The sequence below is a fragment of the Canis lupus genome, chromosome 18, assembly GCF_003254725.2.
Source record: "Canis lupus dingo isolate Sandy chromosome 18, ASM325472v2, whole genome shotgun sequence".
Taxonomy (NCBI): Eukaryota; Metazoa; Chordata; class Mammalia; order Carnivora; family Canidae; genus Canis; species Canis lupus.
This window is the reverse complement of record NC_064260.1, coordinates 8,900,716-8,926,248: the sequence shown is the minus strand read 5'-3', so window position 1 is coordinate 8,926,248 and position 25,533 is coordinate 8,900,716. Positions and strand designations below refer to the sequence as shown.

General features: G+C 40.4%; 3 long non-coding RNA genes across 15 annotated transcripts in view; 1 reads left to right on the top strand and 2 right to left on the bottom strand.

The window, feature by feature from the left end:
* Nucleotides 1–3,479, top strand: part of LOC112661398 (uncharacterized) — a 44,913-nt gene extending 41,434 nt beyond the window's left edge. For 3 of the 11 annotated variants that reach the window (XR_007403571.1, XR_007403567.1, XR_007403569.1), the window contains one exon: nucleotides 2,729–3,478. This is a non-coding gene — a long non-coding RNA (uncharacterized LOC112661398). Of the gene's footprint in view, nucleotides 1–2; nucleotides 380–2,728 lie in introns of those variants that run through there. The other 8 variants (XR_007403565.1, XR_003137647.3, XR_007403570.1 and 5 more) reach the window with 6 other exon arrangements.
* Nucleotides 1–12,086, bottom strand: part of LOC118351436 (uncharacterized) — a 50,859-nt gene extending 38,773 nt beyond the window's left edge. The window contains exon 1 of the long non-coding RNA XR_007403572.1: nucleotides 10,600–12,086. This is a non-coding gene — a long non-coding RNA (uncharacterized LOC118351436). The remainder of the gene's footprint in view (nucleotides 1–10,599) is intronic.
* A 9,162-nt stretch (nucleotides 12,087–21,248) lies between these two features.
* LOC112661430 (uncharacterized) overlaps nucleotides 21,249–25,533 on the bottom strand; it is a 112,391-nt gene continuing 108,106 nt past the window's right edge. For 2 of the 3 annotated variants that reach the window (XR_007403577.1, XR_007403576.1), the window contains one exon: nucleotides 21,249–24,158. This is a non-coding gene — a long non-coding RNA (uncharacterized LOC112661430). The remainder of the gene's footprint in view (nucleotides 24,159–25,533) is intronic. The other variant, XR_007403578.1, reaches the window with a different exon arrangement.

Below are 25,533 nucleotides of genomic sequence, written 5' to 3'. Positions count from 1 at the left end.
AGTACTCTGGGAGTTCTGGGCTGATACATAAGAAGTCCAGCTTCCCTAAAGCTATCTGTTGGAGGCATCCTGGGAGAGAGCACATCTCAAAGAGAGACAGACGTGCCTGAGAAACTCAAGTGGCCCAGCTCCCAGCTCTATGAATTTTCCCTGCAGAACAGGGAAATATGCTTGTGGCTGAGGAAGCTTTCAGATTATTCCAAATCCCACCTGCACTCTGCCCTAACCCTGCCAGCCAAGTAGAGCCACATGGAAACTGCTGGCCTTTGAGCCTTCCCAGTTGATATGGAGTGATATGCTGGAGCAGAGATAAACTGTCCCCACTAAACTCTGTCCAAATTGCAGATTTGTGAGCAAAATAAATGTGATTTTTTTTAAAGTTACTAGCTTTTGAGTTTGTTTCATAGCACAGGTAACTGAAACATACTTCATATGAAATTAGGTTGATCACTCTTTTCTTATTTTTTTAGAGGGGGCAGGGGCAGAGGGAGAGAGAGAGAGAGAGAGAATATTAAGCAGGCTCCATACCCAATGTGGTGCTCAATTGCACAACCCTGAGATCTTGACCTGAATCGAAATCAAGAGTTGGATGCTTAACCAACTTAGCCACCCAGGCACCACTCTTTTTTCTTTTTTTGATCATCTTTTTGTCTAGGGAATTTTTTCTCTGGGTAACTATAACCCAATTCAAAGACAAACCAAAACACTTGACTGAATCTACCAGTTTGGGTTCATACAATAAGACAGTTGTGACTTGATTTTAATTCAGTGAAAGTCAATGAGTCAATTTGGCTTTGCCTAGATAAGATCTTTTATTTTCATTCATTCATTAATTCATTAATTTTTTGAAAAATGTGTGTAACATATTGTATATACTAGGGCCTATTTCTTGGTTTTAATATTGTATTATAGTTATAGAAGATAAGCTATTGGAGCAAACTGGACGAAAGGTACATAGGACCTAGGTACTATCTTTGCAATTTCGTGTGAATCTAATTACTGCAAAATAAATTTTTTTAAGTGGCTATATTTGAGTATGTGTGTGTGTGTGTGTGTGTGTGTGTGTATGTGATGGTGGAAAATTTAAATTATTTGGTATGGCAAATATTCTGATAAAACTTCCAGGGCCTCCTTAATAAAAGGTTGATCATTACATATACTACTCTTTAAAAAAAGAAGAAACATCAAATTTAGATATTATTATTTTTCACTCATACACCCTTCCCCAGTCTCACATCAAATTTAAAAAGTGAGAAGGGACCTTTTCTTTCACCGTTTAAGTCAGTTAGCCTAATTTTTCATATTGGAAAACTGTAATAAATAATGATAAAAGGAAAAAAATAATGATAAAAGGGATCTGAAAACTGTAAAAGAATTTCTGCCCCTCCTAGTGATTTCCAGTTTCCTCTGGGGAACTGAGAGGACTTGGGGGTGTGATTGCAAGGCTAGAGCCGATAATCACTGAAGGGGAAAGTCCCGAACTTGACATTAATCCTAGCAATCAGTTTGAACTGATTACTAAGGAGATGGTTTTTTTAAACAAGGAAAAATGAAACTAGGGAGAACTGTATAGCAACACAAGATCCCTAAGAAAACTTTTACTAAACTTTCTGAATTCCAGACGTAATCCATTAGAGATAACAGCATTTATAGCATCTATATGAACAGGTTGGAGAAACAAAGAATGATCAAATGAAAGCATATAGCATATGATTACTCCATGTATAGCATAAGCTGGTAATCCATTCATTTCTCAATAAATTTTTAGAATTGTAATCTTTTTAAAACAAAAAGAGAAGTATTGTTGTAGTCTGAACTTCTAAATTTTTAATTTTTTTTAGTTTTTATTTATTTTTAAGATTTTATTTGAGAGAGAAAGCATGAGCGGGGGAGGGGCAGAGAGAGAGTGAGAGAAACAAGCAGACTCCCCACTGAGCGAGAAGCCCAATGCAGGGCTTGATCCCATGAACCCTGAGTTCATGACCTAAGCTGAAGTCAGATGCTTAACTCAACTGAGCCACCCAGGCACCCCCTGAACTTTTTTAATTAAAGGAGAGATACAATTGTATTCAGGAGATACTGATATGAATCACTGACAGTGAGAAGACTTTTTCTCCCCCAGTAGTCTGATGGTCATTGAGGGAGTCAGGGGTGAGAGATCAGTGGAACAGAGGTGGAGCTCAGACAAGAGGCTCCCATCTCAAAAAAATCCCCGATGCCTTTGGCCCAGGGCGCCATCCTGGAGACCTGGGATCAAATCCCACATCGGGTTCCCGGTGCATGGAGCCTGCTTCTCCCTCTGCCTGTGTCTCTGCCTCTCTCTCTCTCTGTGACTATCATAAATAAATAAAAATTAAAAAAAAAAAAACTTAAAAAAAAATCCCCGATGAATTGATTAGTAATGGTGTGAATAGGGATTTTTCACTTTGCACTGGTTTGGTGGTGTGTGTGTGTGTGTGTGTACATATGCTAATTTTAAGCAATTGATTCAGTGAAATAAATTAGTGTATTACTAATTAGTATGTCAGACTATTACTGAAAGTTGTTATGAGCAGAGGTTTTCAAACTTATATAGATTCTCAGGCCTCACTCTAGGCCTTTGAGTCAGAATCTTTGAGAGTAGAATCCTAATTTATACATATATATGTAATATATATATATATATAATTTATCAATATATATTTATTTCAATATATAATTTATATGTATTTTTTAATTTATTTTAAAGACAGAGAGCATGAACAGGAGGAGCAGAGGGAGAGGAAGGGAGAACCTGAGGCAGACTCTGTGCTGAGTGAAGATTCTGATGCAGGGGCTCAATCTCATTACCCTAAGATCACAACCTGACCTGAAATAAAGGGCCGGGAGCTTAACTGACTGCACCACCCAGGCATCGCCCCCCTAGTTTCTATATATTTGAGTCTTACAATCACCCAGGTTTGGGCTAGGTAGAAATAAATGGATGTGTCTGTTTCCCATCCTTCAGGTGACACTGGCATCAGGTCATTTCTGTTCAACTGCACTGAGGTAACAAGAGTGTCCAGGGGTGGCTCCTGGAAGAGCTCTTCAGACAATGAACTCCCTGGAGACATAGCAGACTCAGTGTGAACTCTCCACAGAATTGGAAAACATGTTCAGAGGGACTTCATTTCTAGATTTGCCTGTTTTAACCCAAGAATCCAGTGACATATATTCTCCAAAAACCTTTCCTGCTTCCTCCTCTGGATGCCAACAATCACAACACAAAATGTTCCTGGGCTGGCACTGCCTGTGTATGGAAATGGGACTGGGGGCACACCAAGGGAGTCAAGCTCAGGAAAGACCCCTGATCAGCATGGTTTCTGCTTTCACTAACAGCACATCACACATGGTTTTGAAGGTCTAGTGTTTCAGGGAGGTCTCTAATCTGGAAGGCCTTGCTGAAAGGAAGGGATGCTCATAAGATTGGCTCTCTTTTTGAAAACAAAAAAGACTGGCCAGATTGACAAAGGGGTAGGGAGTCTTCCTCAAAGATGGATTCTTCACCATCTTATGACTAGCAGAGAATTTTACCCTGATCACCTCTGTGTTCACTTCTGTTCCTTCCAATCCCCAAACCTCCGTAGCTTAACATAACAAAGGTTACCATCTCATTCACATCACAGTGTCCTGTACCCCACATAGGTCTATGGTCCACAGGGTCATTCAGGGACTCAGGATCTTTCCTTCTCACTGTGTTACCATTTCCTAGGGTCTCAGATTCTCTACTGGAGTCTTTGCCTTAGACCAGAGGGTGAAGAATGAGAAAATAATGTGGAGGATCCATGAGAGCTTTGTTGTGGGCGAAGCTTGAGAATTCTGGTAGCCAGAACCCAGTTTTGTGGCCTTACTAACTTTAAGGGAGTCTAAGAAATGTAGGCTAGCTAAGCGCTTAGGCAAAAATAGAAATAGCTTTTGGTGAACATGTATATAGTGTTTGCCAGAGTTTGTCACTCTGGCAGCTTTAAAGATGAGATGAGAATGGCACTTTCATCTATGGTTTACCTCCCCAAACCCATAACCCCCATCTAATTATGAGACAAATACCATATAAACCCCAAGTGAAGAATATTCTACAAAATGCCTAACAAGTATTCCCCAAAACTGTCAAAGTCATCAAAAACAAGAAAAGTCTGAACTATCATAGCCAAGAGAAGCCCCAGGAGATAGGACAAGTAAACGTAATGTGCTATCCTGGTTGGGGTCCTGGAACAGAAAAGGACAGTAAGTGAAAACCAAGGAACTATGACTAGAGTATGGACTCCTATTAATAATAAAGTATGAATATTTGTTTATTAATTGTGACAAATGTACTTCATTAGTATAAAATGCTAACAATAGTGGAAATTAGGCCTGGAGCATGTGGAAATGCTCTGTATTTCCTTCAAAACTTTCTTATAAATCTAAAATAGTTTTAAAATAAAAACTTTTAACATTTTTTTAAAAAGTGACTGCCAAAAAAAACCCTACTACTCCTGTTTTCCCACAATAGCCATGAGAAAAAACAAAAACCAAAAAACTTTGTCTACTCAGAAGTTACTAGTCTGGCCTGTCCCTTACACTCATTTTTTCCCCTTTTATCTGTTGCTGCTACCTTGCCTTATCTCACAGGGATAATTCCTCAAGAACCAGCTTCTGTCACCTTTTTAAATAACATGCTGCATGCTCCTCTAAGAAATGAACCAAAACTTGATGATAAACCATGAAAAAACTAAAAGCTATTATGTTCTTGTATTAAAACATATACACACATGCACACACACTTACACACACACAAGATCCAGGAAGCTTCTCATCTGGTTTTCATTGGATCACCACTTTCAGACTTTTCATATCACTAACTCTATTATTAACATCAACAGCTTATATGAAAACTTATTTTCATTATATTTTGCCCCCTTCTCATGTCACTCCAAAAATGTTTTGTACAGTCTGTCAAATATACTTGAAAGTTTCACCAAATGGGAATAGAGTAGAACTTTAGAGGAATACTAATAAAGAAAAAATTTCTCATTTAAAAACTCTCCTAGATTACTTTGGGATAATACAATTCTGGAGACCTACATAGGAATGCAGAAGAGTCTGAGAACTCCCACAATAAATAAATTCATCTCATTTGGTTTAATCCAACATTATCCAAACTTCCTTGACCTGAAGCTTTATTTTGTTTTGTCTTCATTTTCTTTTTCCCCTTCTTGCCTCCTATCCATTAACCTCATGTAGAACTAGTGAGCCTTCAAATACATTCTAGATAATGGAACACTCAAAAGTGCTAAGTTAAATAATTTCGTTTCTTCAACTCATTCATAGAGAAGAGATGAGAAAGAATGTATCCTTTTTCCAGTCTTATTTTCAAAAATTAGGCAATAATCTTGAAATTAGAGGAAAAAAACTTGGTCCTTTTTCCTACCTGTGCCTTTGTGTAAGTATCTTATCTGAGCTTGGGCTCCCGCATTAAAATGGGCCAATAATAATTCCTGTTTGGGGAATCTGTTGGGTGGAGTTAACGACAAATTTAGCCTATTTAGCCTATAATTATTCCTTTCCCTAGCTGGGCTGGGCAAATTTTGTTTGTTTTTATTTGACTTTGGACTTTATTTTATTTAAACAAATTGTAGAGAATGGAGAAAAAATAGGTTATTAACAGAAAACGGTATCTACATATGCACAGAGGCACATTTTTGGTGACAGAAGAGACTAGCACACACTGGCATCTCAGAAGCAGTTCTCAAAGAGCTTAGGTTTATTTTCTTGGATTTTAAGAGTCCCTAAGATTCTCCTTTGTTCCCTATCCTCAGAGCCAAATAGTCCATTAACCTTCCATATCAGCAATTTTACAGTCTACAACAAGGGGTATATGTGCAGACATACTCCAAAATAGTGTAAAATATCTGGGTGACCTGGCAACTCAGTATGGACTCAAAAGCCTGAGCCTGAAGACTTTCATTTAATTAGGAACTCCCATCTTGGACAAGAAGCAGTAGGATTGGTTCCTGATGGTCAACAAGTGAGGTCCTACAAAGGAAACAAGTTAGGAGGGGGTGGGGTGGCAGACAGGGATTTATATAACAGCATAGCCACATGACTTAGTACCAGTTCTTACAGCTGACGTTAAGTGATCATTACTATGTTCTGAGCACTGTGGCAAGCGCTTTGCACATATTAGCTTAGCTAATGTTCATAGTAACTCATGAAATAGGTCTTCTGATGACCCTCATTTTTAAATATGAGTGGTTAGGAAACACATTCTTGGTTAGTAAGTGGCAATGCCATGATTCTAATTCAAGTAGGCAGACTCCAGAGTCCAACCTCTTACCTCTATATTATCTGGGCACCATCTTTGCTTGATTTTTTAATCATATTGAAAAGGCGACAGCTCTCGATTGTTCTTCCTCTATCCCTTCCAGGAAGTCTACTTTCCTGACCCAAATCCCTTTTCCAGGAGATAGGATATTAGCACATCCCTACCAGGGCCTGTATTTCTGATCAAGATGGAGGGTTTGAAATTTGTTCTTTATTATTTATTTTTACTTTTTGGTAAGTACTTTCAGAGTGGACACATGTTAATTAACTTTAAAGACTGACACATATGAAACAAAATAGAAATCCATCGTTTTACATTTTAAAATGTAATAGCTAGCAGGATAGCACATTACAGCTAGGATGAATTTACCCAGGTAGGGCCCATGGATTTCCGTCTCCTTAACTCACCTGACTCTGATTCATATTTTTTCTTTTGTTTTTCCTTTAAATTCAAATTTACTTTTTTTCTAATTACAAAAACATGGTATAAAATGTAAGAAACATATATTAGTAAAAAAAAAAAAAAAGAAAACGAAAATAATGATTTCTTGTAATCCCACCATCTAGCAATAACCACAGTTAACAGTCTTCCAGACATTTTAATATATATACTTATATGTATAAGCCAGATGTCAAATGGGTCTCTCTGCTCCTTATTATCTAGATAAGATGCCTTGGTCCTTCATTTCATTGCTCTTCTCAGGATTTTGGCAACTTCCCAGAATCTCACATTCTAATGATCACCTGTGACTCTGACTTCCTGTTTCTTCTGAATTCCATTCTCTACTGTTCAGCTTACAGCTGTTGCTTTATTTTGCTCTGGCCATAGACCCAAATGTGGAAATCAGGTTCTTTCTTTTATTCGACAGTAATAACAAATCATCCATACGAGGATTTTTTTGATGTGTAGCCCTCTTTACTTCAGGATGTGAAGACTGTTACATTTAAATAGTAGATATCCTTTTCCTATGAATTTTTTGTTGTTGTTTCTAAGCCATATTACTCAGCCATGTACTTTCCCCCCTTTCCATTCTGTTTTTGTTTTTCCCTTCTCACAAGGTGGAATCATATTTTTCCATTTTTTTTTCCTTGCACAGTAATTCAGATGTATAAGACCTTGCCCACAAATTTAACTTTAGGAATTCCCTTTCTATACACAAAGTCTTCCCCAAAGCTTTGACACTGTCCTGATCAAAAAGTCTGGAGTTACTAGAGAAGGGCCATTCATGTCCCCATATGTGGCATGTAGTTTCCATTAAGACACAGAGATGTAGTACATGGCAAAGACAAAGGAAGTTGAAAACAATACATCCCACATGGTAGGAATTTCAAAGGAGATGTTAAAAGATTAGTTTTATAGTTCTTAGGGCCCTCCTTCACATCAAGGATGTAAAAGCAGGAATACGGATTAGGAAAAGTTTTAGAAAGATTTCACTGAATAGAGCAGCTAGTGAGATGTAAGAATCCCCATTCCAATCAGAAAGAGATGCGGGTTGCTTTCCACTTCACATTCAGTTGGTTAAAAGAGAGAAGCTTCAAGGACCACTCATAATTAATTTGATATGTGTTCTCCTTAGTTGCGGAGATCTAGTAGATTGATGACCGACTTCTTGGAAAATGTAAAAGCTGAGATGGGCTACTTGTACTAGGCTGGGTCTGTCTGCCCGCAGGGGGAAAGGAAGGTGGGTGTTTCCTATGGACCAGATGTGGCCTCACAGGCAGGGAAAACTGGTGGGACTATCTTCAATGCAACCCAAGAGGATTTCCTGGAAGCCTTGGGACTTATAGAGTCTCTGGTCTAATAGGCTGCTGTGACTAATTTTAGGGAACACGTGCAAAGTCATGGAAAATGCAATCAAATGAGTCCAGGGGGGAGTCTCCACAAGACCAGCAAAGGGCCTAGCAGAGGAAGAAAGCTTCAATCTCCAGCTGGATCCCAGGAGCATGGTACCTCTCATTACAGAACAATTCAAAAAAACTTTCTTGCTCTCTTCTTCCCAACCAAAACCCTGAAAGAGTCAGAACCACAGTTTATAAAATAGGAAAATGGGGGAAAAGATGAGGAAATAGAGCAGGGCATGGAGGGGGCAAGGGAACCACAAGCCCTTCTAGACCATCTACCTCCAGAGGGCCCAAGTTAGATAAAGAGAGTTTTCTCTTCAAACTAAGTTCTAAGTTTGGAGAATTACAAACTAAGAATGATCTAAAAAATGAAACAAAATATAGGGATCCTTATGTTTCCATCTAAAAGAATCCCCTCTACCTGATAAAGTCTGGAAAAGCAGTGACAGATGAAAGTAAAGGGGCTGATGCATTTCCCTGTGATGTATGAACTATTCTATAAATTGCTTTGCAATTACTAAGTTACAAGTAATTATTAATAATTACTAACAATTCTTTAACCAACCTCATTGAACTTGGGTTATTGTTTTTCCTTATAGACAACACTGATAAGATTACTTCACATATCCGTATGTCTTTTGGCTGGATCAATGTTTAGATCCAGGTTTCAAACTTTAGTGATGAATTGCCAAATGTATATCAATTTACATTTCATTCATGCATGCTCTAATGGATATATTAGAACCATCAGTTCTACCATATTAAAGTGCCTTGTTTTCCTGACCCTGATCCCTTGTGGGCTGATTTCTAATGTAACTCTCAAAGGAAAAAATGATTTCCCAGTTCTTGAGATGGTACTTCACTCATTCCTGTTCCTGTAGTTATGAATGTATTTCAGAAACCCAAATTTTTTGTGTATTAGTAGCTGCCTTTATATTGTTTTCATAATTTTTATGGTTATGAGATAGAAGATGCACCAAAAAATGCACAATTATTTACATACCTAAGATAGACTGTCTACCTATATTTGGGTTGGGAAAACAAATTCAGCAGATCAAATTTTCCAACCTTGTGTTTTCATTCTGAGAATGTTTCGTTCATGCTTCTCCTGACCTCACAACCTCAGCAAAAGCTGTAATTAGAGTTGATTCAGTAAATACAACCTCTGCCTGGGTGGGTGGGGGCGGTGTTCTCCACAACAGCTCTGGTCTTGAACAGAACAGTGCAAGGAGCAGGACTACTATGGGTTTTTTGGGGGCTTTGGCTATAGGGAAAAGAAACAGTTTTTTTTTTTTTTAAATCTTAAGAAATATTCCAAAACAGGATTTCAAGAGCAGTAATCCCCTCTGTCTATGTTTGGCTATGAAGTACCTTCCCATGAAATATAATTCCTAGCTGGCTGTCACTTGTCATTTTCCCTGTGTTCAATATTCACCAACATAAAGGTCCTATTTTGCCAACTCCCAGCACTTAATTTTCATTCCCATTCATTTTACCATTTCTCTTAAAGTGAAAATAACACTCAATTGTCAAGGGGATTGAATGAATTGTAAATAACAAATGTTATCTTAGTCCCTGGAACTTATCTCATGCTATGTTATGGATTTACCAGGTTCCACAAAATATCAGATATATGAGCCTTAAAGGGGAAAAGTCTCCATACTAGTATATGAAAAAATTCCTAAATTCCAGAAGGGTGAGTGAACAGATGGATACTTTTGGGACATGTGTGTGTGTCATTTTTGTTTTACATTTCCTTGGCTCTGCAAGAGAACGCATTTTCTACAAAGTATGGTAGCTGCAGTGAAGGATAATATTAAATTAAACCTGGAAACAAGAAATGAGAAGTAAATAGTTTAACAAAAATGCAGTTCCATATGTTAATTTTGAAAAGTTTCATTATTAAAGCACAGATTTGGAACAATGTGGCCACAGACCGAGACACAAAAGGTAAACAGTGACTGATGTAATGGAGAATATTTTTCTTATTTGGAGGTGTAGATACTGTTCTAACACATTCATATAGGTATTTCCAAGTTTTATTCATTGAGGAAATTCAATATTTTAATAAACTTCCATAAAAATAATTATAGATTAGTGATTTTTTTTTCCCCGAGGGGTGATTTATCACATAGAAAGTAAAGCTCTGAGTGGATCCAGCAATGTGGAACACTGAACTATTGCACCTCTTGCCACAACATAAAAATTCTGGATAAGCTGTAACAACACAGCAGTTTATAAAACATATCTGAGGGGAAAAGTAAATAGAAGGAATCACCAGTCGTCAGAAATTAAGAGTGAATTCTTGGCCAGTGCACAGCTAACTTCACTGTGATATGATAATGGGGTAATTCAGATTTAGAGAAGTGTCCTACAGTTGATGGGCTGAAGTACTAACACTCACACATTGACAGGAAACACAGACTTTGACCTTACCAGGCATGGTGCTTGAACTGGAGGCTAGCACCGAACCCTAGATGGTTATTCACTCTGTGAAAATACTCTCATAGGAAAACCACCAGGACCAACCAGGCATGCTGCAAGAAGCTTGCTCTAGCCAGGGCTCAGTGAGGAGTGGAAAAAGAAGCAAGTCTCCAGCCTGTCACAGGCACAGAGTGACAATCAGATTTACAGTGCCAGCTAGTACAGAATCTCAACTCAGTAATTAACATGAAATCTGGTCTCAGACAGGTGAAATCCTTGGGTTCCTTGAAAAAAAAAAAACAAAACCATTAGGGATTCAGAGCTGGTGACTTAAAGAAAAAAGAGATTGTCTTATTTTTTTTCTCCCTCAGGCATGTTTTAAATACCGTTCTGTGGTTATAGGTCATCCAACACTCGTGCATGTTTGCAGTTTGCAGTGGAGGTGAGCCCCTACTAGAGTGGTTCTACATGTTGTTACGAGTTACTTTCTATGAGAAATCACCAGAAAAAAAAATGCCAGTGTGAAAAATGTCAAGATGAACTTGCAGGAAAAACACTGCAAATTATGTAAGCAATTAATTTACTTACCACAAGAGAGAGTCAATATACGCAATCAATAGGGGGATAATGTCCCTGCTAAAGAACTAGAATAGAACAATCTGAGACCAGGAAATGGGATTACTAGAAATTATTATTTTATTTAAAGGAATAGAAAACGTGCTGAAAGGCATGATGATACTGTGTATGAAGAATAATCTAATTAATCAAAAGAACTAAATTAAGCCTCTTTTCAAGGAAAAAAAATGTAATTAAAAATTCAAAGGATAGACTAAAGTCACACTAAACATAGTGGAACAAAAAAAATCACAAACAAAAATGTAAAATCTGGGAAATTACCTGGAATGTAGCATAGGGTGATATAAAAATTGAAATGTGAAAGAGAAGGTAAGCAATATGCAGGATAGATTTAGACAGTCTAAAATATGGTCAATTAAATTTTCAGAAAGAAGTGACAAGAGAGGTAACATTCAAAAAGATAATGACAAGAGGAGGTGGGCGGGGGGTGGGGGTGACTGGGTGACGGGCACTGAGGTGGGCACTTGACGGGATGAGCACTGGGTGTTATTCTATATGTTGTCAAATTGAACACCAATAAAAAATAAATTTATAAAAAAATTTTAAAAAAATAATGACAGAGAATTTTCTACAATTGCTTAAAGGCATCAAGTCTCAGATGTAGGAAACTTGATGAATCCTAAGCAGGACAGATTAAAAACAAAATCCTCCCATGGACACATTTCAGTGGAGCCACAGAACACCAAAGACAAGGAGAAGATGTTCACGGCAGCTGGGGGAAAAAAAAGATATTTGAAGTAAAAGAATGATATTTAGGCTAATAATGAATGTCTTATCACCAAAAGTGGAGACCTGAAGACAATTGAATGATATCTTCCAAGTGCTAAATAAATAGTTTTAGAATTGTTTTATATAAAACAATTGATCCGTGTAGAATTCTAGAAGTAGCTAAACTTCTTAAAAAGAAGGCAAAATAAAGACATTTTTAGACAAACGAGTAGGAGTTACTTCTTTAAATATGCTTGATAGAAGAAGGACTAGCTGTAATCTAATTAGAAGAAAATAAACCCTGAAATGAGCAATAGGATATAAAAAGAAGTAGTGAGCAAATGATTTTTAAACTGGGTGATAAGTTGGGCAGCCCCAGGGCTCAGTGGTTTAGCACCACCTTCAGCCCAGGGTGTGATCCTGGAGTCCCGGGATCCAGTCCCATGTCAGGCTCCCTGCATGGAGCCTGCTTCTCCCTCTGCCTGTGTCTCTCATGAATAAATAAATAAAATCTTTAAAAAAAATAAATTAAGTAAGTAAATAAATAAAATGGGTGATAAGACTAAAGAGTACTGACAGTTCAAAATCGTTTTTAAAAACTTTTTCAAGGAAGACTTAAAAGCAAGGTGGAACAAAGTGCTAGAAAATAACATCACAGACAATGGAGGATGTTCCATAGAATCAGTATATTTCGAGTTCCTTGTGATACAGAAATACTGGTTTGCTACATTAAATGTACTTATTAAAACTTAAAGATAAGCAGGTAAAAATAGAAATAGTATACGTATTTTTTCCCCCAATAAATGAGAAGAAAGGAAATGGACAAGAGAAATAAAAGCAAGGTAAGTAGAAAACACACATTAGTCCATATATCAGTATTCACAGTAAATATAATATATTATAATATGATATAGACTTACCAATTAAGACAGCCTCTCACAATGAATTTTATTTTAACAATTTAAGTTTCTGCCATGGCAGTTATTAATGCAGGTCACTAAATATTTCTTCTCATTCTAGATTCATGGTTTAGGTTTCACTCACACACTCCTTTAGTGAGATTTGGCTCTGTAAGTTGTTATGACCAATTTTGCATAAATTGAATTCATGTGTGCCACCGTGGGGTGGAGATGTTAACATCCTGTGCAGGACATATCAAGTTTTTCCTTTCTTCTGCTACACCCCCTAGCAATGCTAGAGAGAGTGGTTGCTCTGGACCCAGGGTAAGGACCTGGTGGAGCAGAGCCCCCTGTGGAACCTCAAGGGACATGCAGCTCAAGAGAGAAATTGAAATCTTTGCTGTTTTAAGCTGCTGAAATGTTAGAACTGTTTATTATCACAGCATAGCATGGCCCATCCTCACTCATACATACAGGAGAAATAAGTATGACAAAAAGAAATGGACTTTGAAAGTAAAGGGATGGGAAAAAAAAAAAAAGAAAGTAAAGGGATGGGAAAAGTAGTACAGGAAAACATTGACCAAAAGAAAACCAGCATATTAACATCAATGTTAGGCAAAATAGTCTGTAAGACAACAAGGAATTATTAAGGAAAAAGAAATGAAGAAAAAAATACAAAATATACTCTCAAATAAGAACAAAAGGAACAATCTGCTAGGAAGGTCACAATCCTGAATCTTTAAACATCTAACATCAGAGTCCCAAAATATATGAAGTCAACATGGACAAAAGAATTATAAGGAGAGATGGACACATCACAATAATAAGCCCATTCCTGCAACTCCATTTCCCCTTGCTAAGCAGTGGTAGATGACTATTCATCTCACCCAGGACTGGGCAACGACACGTAAACAGAAATTTCTAGAAGGGCTACTGGGAGGGGATTTATTAATTTATTTTTTCTCTGATAAAAAGCAAGGGATGCCTTTCAACCCTCCACCCTTCTTTCTGTCTTTGAATGGGATTTCGTAAGAGGGTGATGGGTGAAAGAGCAATCGCCATTTCCCTTCAAACTTCTTATTACGTGGTATTTTTGAAAGCCCCACTTTTTATGCCAGTATTATACAGCCCAAAGAATCCTCACAAAGCATTAGGTATGAATAATCGTGATCAAGTTATGGCAATTAAAACAGCATGGTATTAGTGAAAGAATAAAGTGACCAATGGAAGATGAACTTGATATATGATAGAAGTGACATTACAAGTAAGTGGAGACATAATGTGCTGTTATATCATGATCTTGAGAAAAATCCATTTGGCTAAAAAGTAAGTTAGCATCCTAACTCAGAAATATTAGTATCCTACCTAATACAAATGTTACCTGTTTCTGTAACATAGAACATTATATTCCAGGAGGATTAAAGACATAAACATGGAGCCTGATACTATAAAATATTTAGAAGAACATATTGGAGAGATGTTAAATTTTATGTTATGTGAATTATACCGCAGTTTTAAAATACATGCTTTGGACAGAGACTTAATTATCAATATAAAATTATGAAATGAGGTTAAAAATATATTGGGGAGTATTTTTATAAGCTTGGATTAGAGAAGAATTCCCTAAACAAGATGCAGAAACAACAGACTATAAAAACAAAGAATGACAAATTTCATAACATTAATATTAAAATCTTCTGTACAACAAAAGACCATTCAAAGTGAGAAAATAAACCACAGATCAGGAGAAGATATTTGCTGTACTTTAACTGACAAAGAACCCATATCAGAACGTATAAAGAACTACCTCATAGCAATACAAGAAAGACAAACAATGTAATTTTTTTTTTTTTTTGTAAGTGGCAAAGGATATAAATGAGTGCTTGGGAAAAGAGAAAATCCTACTGTCCAATGAACATAAGGAAAGTCATTTGATCCCATCAGTGACAGAAATGAAGATTAGATCAGCAATGAAATGTCTCTTCACACCCATCAATATGGCAAAAAAAAAAGTCTCCTAATAAGTGTGGGAGGGGATGTGGGACTTGGGGACTCTCAGATACTGACTGTGGGGTGCAAATCAGTACAGCCCTGAATGGATATTGTCAAGCTGCTCCCAACTTGCAGATGTTCAAAGTCTACAACCATAGCCTTGAGAAATGTATCCGCATGCACAAGGACCCATATACCAGGATCTTCACTGCACAATGTTTACAATAACAAGAAATCAGAAAGAAACAGAAAGACTCATGCATGAGGCATGAATAAATTATCCTATATGCATATAGGGACTTACTAAACAGCAGTTAAAATGAATATCCTAGATGTACTGTATCAACATAGATCTATTCTGAAAGTGTTGAGGGAATAAAAAAAAACCAAGTTGAAAATGTATTATATAATTTGGGTATTATGCTAAGTGAAATAAGCCAGACAGAGAAAGACAAATACCATATGATTTCACTTATATGTGGAATCTAAAAAAGCCCCAAACGAATGAACAAACAAACAACAACAACAACAAAGAGAGAAAGACTCATAAATACGGAGAACAAACTGGTGGTTGCCAAAGAGGAGGGGTTTGGGAGAAAGGACAAAACAGGGGAAGGAGAGGAATAATATAGGTGAAACTTTCAGTTGTAAAATAAATAAGTCACAGGAATGAAAGTACAGCATGGGGGATACAGTCAATAATATTGTAATATAATTATCATGGTAAGCATTTCATGATGCATATAATTGTGGAATATTTCTGTTGTACACCTTATATGTCAACTGAACTTCAATTAGAAATAAAAAAAGACTGTTACATATTCATTTAAATATTAAAACAAAAGTATTAATGGAGAAGTTATAAAAACTTTAAGATCATGGTTAATTCTGGAGTAAAACGGAAAGGAGTACATGGAGTATTCAAATATATATGTAATATTTCTTTTTTTTTTCTTTTTTTGTTTTTTGTTCTAAGCAGGCTCAGTGGCCAGTGTGGAGCCCAGTGTGGGACTTGAACTCACAACCCTGAGATCAAGACCTGAACTAAAATCAAGAGCTGGATGCTTAACGAACCCAGGCGCCATCCCCCACTGCTTTTTAAAGTTTATTTATTTAAGTAATCTCTACACTCAAGGTGGGTCTCTAACTTACAACCCAGAGATGTAGAGCCTCATGCTTTACTGACTGAGTCATTCAGGTGCTCCTGTAATATTTCTTTCTTAAAACAAAGAAACAGAGCTGAAAGAAGTATGTCAAAATGCAAAAATTTATTAAATCTAAGATTAGATAGCCTTGGACATTGGTCTATTATGCTTGAAGTGTAATTATTTTGCATACTTGAAGCATAATAAATATTTTAAGTAAAACATGAAAACCAAGTTATAAAGTAGACGAAAAGTCAAATAAAGTGAGTTACAAATAAAAGTGAAAAAAGTTTAAATATGGTTGGAAGGGAGACGTACATTCTGTTTTAGAATGGGAAGGAGAAAGGAAGGTGTATTAGATCTCTACCTTGGGCCCCACAGCTCCGTGTTGCCACAGCTTTCAGAGGAGCTCCTTGCCCGGTTATCAAAGACTCAGATGCAGCCAAGCTCAGGAGCTCTGATCAGGTTTGCATTTTGAAGTCCAGGAGCTTGTGCAAGTGATGCAGGGGTGGGTTCCAGGAGATGCAGCACAGAGGAGGGCCACTGAAAGCTGACCCCTCCGCAGCCCAGGCCACTGCCTACAACATCCATGTGAGGTCCTGCTCTGGGTTTAGAGGCCTCAGGAAGAGAGTGAGCTCCATTGTCTGTGTGCTGCTGCTGTCCACTTGGGCCTCCATTCTCTCCAGCTCGGGCCACCTTCCTGGGCCCCCAACCTGTGCAGTCACACACTGCCCCACACTCACAAGGGCCCCATACTTGGTGGGATGTTCTGCTGGCACTGCTTCGACAAAGGACCTTGCATTTACATTTTGCACTGGGCCCTTCACAGAACTGGCCCTGCCAGTGGCACCAACAAAGTAGAAACATCCTCTGATAAAGGGTCTGTTCCTCTGTCCTCTGCTGGTCCCCACTGCTCTCAGCACTTGCATGGAATTTCCCATTTACATTCATTTCCAGACTCCTGCAGGCATCTTCCTCGGCTGCCTTTATTGTACAGATTTGATCTCGTGCATCTATCTATGCGTCACCTGGAGAAAAGCTGCCCTTCAGCCACAGAGCTCTGGGAAACTCGAGGTGTCCAGGGCAGAAGGCCACCTTCATCTTGATACTGGCATGTTGGTACTAATTCTGTTTGTATTTATTGGAACTAATGGCAACAACTTAAAGAAACGTGCAATAAGAAATGCAGTAATGGTAGCTCAGAAGTGATTATTTAGGTTGTATTTAGGCAAACACAATATGATCATATTTACACAGCATTAACATCCACTCCTAGATGGAAAGTCATATGGTTTTCACCCATAACAAAGGCACTTGCCCAATGCAGGCTCTCATACATGTTCACTATCTGGTTCCTAGCATTCATATTAAAAAAATTTTTTTAAAGATCAGTATGATTTCTAGAACCAAGACAGAGATGGTTAATTCATATTTGCTTTTGGAAGCTGAAGCAATTCTGGAGAAGGAAGTTTAGTCCTTCTGCCCAGGACCTTAAGGGCTGGACCTCTAAAATCTCTAGGCCTCATCCACTGTCACTGTCTTCCACAGACTTCTCAGGGGATTTCAAGGTAGGAGTCTCAAAGGAAGCACTGCTCTAGGTGCCATGAGTGGTGGGACCAGCCCATGGAAAGAAGACTTTGTGCAGCGCAGGGCTAAGGATGGGCCAACGGCTTTGGCTGCTCCACAGCTCTGTGAAATCCATGAGCAGAAGACCGATATTCCCATCATATCACTGTCTAGGTTTGAGGCTTATATTATTTTGGGGTGAGGGGGGGAATTCCCCTTTTAGAAAACCTATTAATTCCTAAATATACATAACATCCTGTGGTGTAAGAAGCTTGGAACAGAAGGGACAAATATGCAGGAAGTTTGTATGTCCATTTTATACATACTACGATCTGTGGTTATGAGAGAGCCAAAGGTATTCAGGGTGATGACATGCTCATTCATGGCATTCCACTTGGCTCTTGGGGAATATAAACCAGTTGTCTCCAGTGGAAAAATCTCAAACTCCCATTGGGAAAATATTGGGAGAAAATAGACATAACAGGGACATATTTGATTTTTAATGTTATGTAAAGACCACAAAGAGTCTGTGATATGAAAGACTCAAATTCCTGTCTTGTCTACTTGAGCTGAGTAGTCACCACATTATCACGACACGCTGGGACTCAGAGTCCAAAACAACGCAGTCGTCATCTCGATGCTGCCATGCCTTCTGCCTCTGTGCAAGTCAACTGACATCTCTGAGGCTCACATTCCTCCTCTGCAAAATGTGGGTGATAGTGAGATCTTCATAAGGTTTTGGGGTTTAGATGAGATCATGCATGAAAAAAACGTAGTGTGGTATCCAGCCCTCGGAAAGTCCTTGGTGGATGAGAAGGATGATTATTAGCGTGGGCTCTTAGGTGTCAGGAAGGGCCTCTAGTGTCTAGATCCTATCTCTTGTCCTTAAATTTAGTGTGGTGGGTACCTTCCTAATGGCAAAAGAGCTGGAAGCCAAGGGAAAAAGAAGACATGCTCCTGGTTCTTTAAGGCTGAGGCCCCGGTACGTAGGGAAAGCCAGCATGGGATAAAGGGGGACACAGGAGGTTTCAGGAAGGCCTCGGGAAAGAAAAACACTTAGATCTTCTGCTTGTGTTGAACACTGGAGAGTCTCTGAGATGACTGAGAGCATCTGGGGCCACGCTGATTACTAACACAGAGCGCAGCAAAGCCTGAGTGAGTTTGCAGTCCAGCTCCAGAGGGGCTGTCCCACGTGCTCTGTGCTCTGGCTGGGGTCCTTAGGCTGCTCGCCCCACCTGTAGCGCAGGTCTCCTCCCCTGGGCGACCAGTCATGCCTCCCTCCCTTGCAGACTTGCTGGAATGTTCCTGTTCAGTTCTCAGTAGCAGTAGCCAGGATTCTTTAAACATGCCTCCAGAGAAGAGCTACCTTTGGAGGACCAAGGGGCACCACCAATCATAATTTTGACATGTCTTTCAGATCAAAAGTTTAGCATTTCTGAATGTTCGCAGCCTGGTTCAGTTGGTCTTTGCTGTTGCCCTCCTCTCCTGGTGTCCCCGGTGATGCGGGAGCCCTCGTGAGGACTCCTCAGCCAGCCAGCCAGCCCACATGCCGTGCCATGACCTGAAAACTCAGTCATCTGAAGAGCCTGATGTGACCATGAGTCACCTCACTCTAAATGTTACAGTGAGGGCAGTGCCACTTGTGCAATGGGCCTAAGCTTTTGGGATCATGACTCCTTGAAAATTCCTAATCACACACTAGTCGGACCACCCCCAAAACAGAGGGGAGAGCCCCCCTCCAGACTTTGCATGTAACTTAGAGACTCTCCAGAGTCAGCAGTGGTAGGCCACACCCCTCCAGCTGTGTGGTAGGGGTCAGGTGCCCACCTGAACACATGGGTCTCTACGGAAGTCTCCTCCGCCCTGGGAAGCCCCCACCTCTGCTTTAGAGGCCCACCACGAGCATCTAAAGCCTCCATGTCTTCCTCCCAGGAAAAACTTATGCCAGAGACTCCTTTTAATAGACTTCATTTTTCAGAGCAGTTTTAGGTTTTCAGAAAAATTGTTTGGAAAGTACAGAGTTCCTTCATACTCGCTTCCCGGTTTCTCCTATTTTACATGTTCCATCAGTGTGATACATTTGCTATAAGTGATGAACCAGTATCACTATACTATTATTAACTAAAGTACACAGATTACATCAGGGCTCACTCCTGATGCTGTGCATTCCATGGCTCTTGACAAATGCACACTGTCACGTATCCTCCGTTACAGTGCCATCCCTAATAGTCTCATCACCTTAAAAATCTCCCAGGCCCCACCCACTCATCCCTCTCCCCAACCCCTACCTAACAGCCATCGACCTTTTCACTGTCTTTCTAGTTTTGCCTTTTCCAGTATGTCATAAATGCTAAAACCATCTGGGATGGAGCCTTTACAGATTGGTTTCTTTTTGTCAGCAACAGGCGCCAAAAGTTTTTCCATGTCTCTTGTTTCTTTTACGGCTGAATAGTATTCCACTGCACATGTGCACCACTCACCAGTGTAGCCATTCACCTATTCAAGGATATCTTTCTTGGCTGCTACCAATTTTTGGCAATTATGAATAGAGCTACTATACACCCTCATATGCAGGTATTTGTATAGACCACATGCAAAGATCTTCAGATTGATCTCAGGTCTTCTGCTTCTACTTGGCTTTTCTGAAGAGTACACAAGCTGGGATTTTCATCTTAAGGTCTTTCTTACCAGGTGAGCTGGTGAAATGGGGAATGTGGGATTTCATCCCGTGGGAGTTCACTGACTGTCTGAACTCCAGCTTACTTATCAACTGGAGAAGTGCTAACATAAAGGCCAGGAAATATGTGTGAAGATGATGGTTACATAATAAGAAATGGCCAATAAGTATCTTCCGTATGTCCTTGCACTCTCTACTCCCTTTCCCCATTCTCCCTTCATCCTTTCCTGCTAAGAAATTCAGAAAAGTAGATTTCCAGATGATCTTCTGCTGAATTTTCACGTTTTAATTCAGTATCTGAGGATTTTCAATACCACCCTGATTTCCATCCTTAAACAATCACACATTATAAATCCTGAATATATGCTGACGTTTCTCTTTGGGATCTGCACTTACGATAAAAAGAGAAATTGGGTTAATTCCAAGGTGAGTCTTCATTGGCTGGAAGCAGCAGTTGCCTGTTGAGTTGGGGGAGGGCCCTGGTGGCCTGTGAAGGAGAGGGAGGACAGCCGAGGAAGTGCTGCAGTGCTCACTCACAGTTGAGGATTCATTAGATGTCACAGATTGGATAGTAGGTTCTATGCTCAAGGTTTATGCCACGTAGGTTTATGCCAAGTCTGGATGGCTCGTGACATGGCTGCAGATGTCACAGGTCAGTGAACACACTAGCAGTGTGGCCTGGTCTCTCTGATTCATAGATGTTGGAAGCTGTGTCTACACGGTACTGCCATTAATGACTAAAAAAATAAAATTGTTTTCCTCCCAGTTGCTTCACCAGATAAAAGGAAAACCATTCGAATGGAGTTATCTGAGCTAAAGAATTGAGAGAGATTTCAACATGACCTTCTGTGACCATCTGTGACTGCTGCTTCAAGCTCTTCATTTGCTCCCTGTGCTGTCCCAACAAGGGCATCATGATCTGATGCTTGTCCATCTCTCTTCTGACGACTTTTCCTCGTTTTGCAAAACAAGATTTCTAGATTTCAAACATTCTGAACCTTAAATGTTTTCAGAAGGCAAATCAATACTCTTCCCCCCTGCCCCCAATCCTTTGGAAGGTGTTGGCCATTCTTCCTTGAATAGCCTGCCCACTCGTCTCCACTGCCTTCCTTCTTCATTACTCCCCGAGCAGCCTCCCTATCCCCACAGTGGATTTGGCACCCTGCCGTATCATGTGCCTGGTTGCATCACTTCCTTCCCTCATCACAGCACTCCTCTGTGTTTTTTCTTTTTTTTTTTTTTTAATTTTTATTTATTTATGATAGTCACACAGAGAGAGAGAGGCAGAGACACAGGCAGAGGGAGAAGCAGGCTCCATGCACTGGGAGCCGGACGTGGGATTCGATCCGGGGTCTCCAGGATCGCGCCCTGGGCCAAAGACAGGCGCTAAACCGCTGCGCCACCCAGGGATCCCCACTCCTCTGTGTTATACTTACCTGCTCTTGTGTCTTCCTCCCTCTGCTGGCACGCCAGCTCCATGACAGCAGAAGTCAGCTTCACTCCATCATGCCCACAGCATGGGGCCCCGTGCCTGACCCCGAGTGGGGTCTCAACGAATGAATGAATGAATGAATGGACTTAAAACTAGGCACAAGAAGCCGGAGGCACATGTTAAAAGCAGAGGAAATACTTGAAGAGAGGAGGAGCTTAGCGTCAATGCTACTCATACCGCACTGTAAAGACAAGCAAATACATTTAGCAAAAATATCATCGTCCCCAGATAAGCCAATGGCACATCTCTAGGCCTGGTCACTCACTGCCCATTACTTATCCAGTATCCGTATGTCTCTTCTTCTTTACTAATAGAATCCCAATTTTGTTCAAGGAGACAGTGTTCCACATTTTTAAGATAAAAGCAAGATATTCTCTTGCAATTGGAGGTAGCCATCTCAGATATTTCTTACCAGTGAGAAGCAGAATATTTCTGGGACCATTTGGTTTTCCCTATAGAAATTGAGCCTTTCCTTCTTGTTGCTTCCCTTTCTCTCCTTTTGCCTGGAATGCAGAGGGAAGGCCAGGGTACAACCACCATAAGGATGAGGCTACATTCTAAGGAAGGCAGATCAGAAGGATAGAAGAAGGCTTGGACTTTAAAAACTTGGTGGAGTCTACCTTCAGGTGTCTCACTGGGTGATAAAATAAACTGGTTCAGCCCCAGTAGACTGGTCTATGCTCCACATAGAATTCACTTTTGAAATGACACAGGGCCTCATCTCCAGGCTCCTGCAGTGAATGCATTTGATTGTGTGGCAGCGGGAGGGGAGGAGCTTCTGTTTTGTACAATGTGTGCAGGGCTGAGGAAACTAGTAGGGTACCCATGTTTGGTCATTCAACACTCAAATTAGAGGTGGCTTGGGCACCATTACTTCTGCCACCATGAGGACATCAGAATAACATTCATGTTCACAGACCTCAGGCAATCAGATCAATATGTGCAAACATGTTCCCCATTCATCCTTCCTAAGGCTATCTCCCTTTCCAGTATTGCTTTCTCTCTTTACTCTCCTAACATACCAGCTTTCATTTCTGCCCTCTGGATGAGAGGTATGGCCATTTAAATTTTGCTACTTCTCTGCTGGCCTTCTGTGGAAGGAGCCATCGATACCTGGATCTGAGAAGCCCATATACAGGGAACTCCATCATCCAAGTATGTCTCATGTGTCCCAGCCTAGATCAGCTCTTAGAGAGTTGTCCTAAACCTCTAGGTCTGTAGGGTCTAAAAACTTCTCTTAGAGCCTTCCAGAGGCCAAGCACTTCATCTCAGTGATGTCTACGTGTGTCTGTTAATACACACACTTGCACATGCATTGGAGTTACCTGAGCAACTTAATGAAAATGCTTATTTTTATTTCCCACTCTGAGAAACTGTGCTTCAGTTGGTGGAGCCCAAGGAATTTGAACTGTCCACAAGCACCCACATGTTCCAGCTGCAGGGGGTCCCGGGATCAGACTTGAGAGAACACTGACCTATAATGGGCTGGATTGGCTCTGCCTGAATGAACTGAGCCCCACCTGAGGACAAGGTTTTGAAGAAGAGAAGAGTAGGAAGCAGTCTAGGGGTGCCAAGTGGAAAAAACGACCTGGGAAAAGAAAACTGACATGGAAAGGAGACCAGAACAGAAGGATGAAACTGTCAAAATCAAAGTTGCCGTCTTCACAGAGATTTGGTCATGTGGATGCTGTCCTCATACTTTACAGTGCTAGAATGTTAGCATCAAATTGCGTAGCTTAACGACAGCATACTCATTATAATAGGTTGTTAAACCAATAAAACACAAGAGGCATAAGCAATTTAATTACACTACTCATTCTGCTTAAAGCACTTAAATGAGGCTATGTTGACATGGTCCAACTCCTTACCCAGAATCAGATCATCTAGAATTCAGAAGAGGCCATGTGTCAGTATGCAAGGGAGATGGGGTACGGTGTGTCTTGAGTCATGTAACATCTGTGTGGTCAGGAGAATTCTTATTTTAGAGAAAAATGAGACAGATTTAGAAAGAACACTTCATCACCTCTGGGCCACAGGCTCTTTATTTCTTGGGTGAAACAAATGAGCGTTTAAAGCTGAGTCTGAGCCTTGAGAAAACAAGATTCACAGCAGGGCTTGGTGGTATAGGAACACAACTCGGGCTGGAGCCGGAGCACCCAGAGCTGCTCACGTATAACCCCACCGAAGCTGAGCTAACGAGGATTAATTGGGCCTTCTTGTGCACCGAGCTGAGGTTAACTGGGTCCCTGGACACGCTGACCTTTTCATTTACTCACCATTTAACACGTGCTCTTGGTCACTTGTTTGGAGCTTGAACAGTGGTAGGTTTAAGGCAGTAGCCACATTCTTGAGCATGTTCATCCATCCTACCTTGCTTCATTTCCTTCTTCCTTCCTTCCGTCTGCTCTTCTTCTGGTCTTTAGAGGAAGGCAGAGGGCCCTCTAAGTGGCATCGTTCTGCCAACAGAAGACAAACATTACTTGTTGTCTGGCCCCCTCTCTAGGGGTGAGGGAGGGCAGCACTTAATGAGGCCCCAGCCTCAGCAATGGAGCTGAGAACTTGAATAGCATGAATCTGCTCCTGGTTGGTGGCTCCAGCTGCCCCTCCACACCCTCTCGGCACCGTCTGGCCAGACTCCCCACCTCCCTGCCCCACAGGCTAGCTGACAGGCTGTGAAGCCAGTGCGTGCGCAACGGAGGGGTGGGGGGGCAGTGACCCTGTTCTGCTCCTCAGTGGCTTTCTTTTTTTTTTGCCACTAGCTGCCTGCTGAGTTCGCTCAATCTGTTCCTTCAGCCAGTCAGTGGAGGGCTGACGTACCCAATCAACACAGGCCAAGACTAATTTGCATTTAGCCTGGACCTCTTATGGCTGCTGTCTTCATATTGCTAAGATGACAAGGTTCCTAAAATTATCTCTGGCTATTTAGTACAACCAGGTGGCCTCACGGAATCCAAATAAGATGAATAGCAGGTGGATTCATGCTTGCTCTTTCAGGCTTTCATACAACCACTCACAATGCAGCCTGTTTAGTCCTACACGAGGTGACTTAAATTCTCATTCAGGAACCTCCAGGCCCTCCCCCTTATCATTCTGAAATGACATACAAAATACCACGTGTGAGTGTGTGTGCTTGTGCACACCCTGGTCCCTGCAGAGGATCCCTGTTTCCCTTATACTCCCAAGTGGTCCCAAGTCTTGGAGGCTTAAGACACACCAGTTAGATTCTCACTTTTATGCTCTGGCCCAGGGTATTCACACTCTGTTATGCACATGGCAGAGGATTTGTGAGATACTCAGACGAATATTTTTAATTTTAATGTCTTAGAAAAAATAATTAACTATGGAGCAAAACAGCAATTTTGTGGATTCTTCAATTTGAAGCAAGATTATTTTTAAATAGTCGATTTAAACAAATATATCATTGAAATAATTATGCAGGTGGCATGCTAATATATCAAAAGTCAGGAAGAAGGCAGCTTGTAGCTATTCGGGAACTCACTCTAGCCACTCGGGCTTCTTTGTTGTTCCATGCCCTACAATGCCCTAAGCTTTACCTCATGTCAGGGGTTGCTCCCTGCCTCCTGTGCTCCCAGTCCCAGTCCCATGGGGAGCCCACCTAACACCTGCTCATCCCCTAAACTCAGACCCAGCCACTTACTCTCTGAATCTTTTTTGACCTGCAGGAAGAGCAACCCCTCACCCCGGTCCCCCTCGGTGGCCACACGGTCTTCTCTCACACTGTTGTCAACAGATAAGTCAATGTTTTTGTTGACTGACTGTTTCTTCAGAGGCAGAAAGCTCCTTGAGGGTGGAATCAGGTCTCCTTCACAC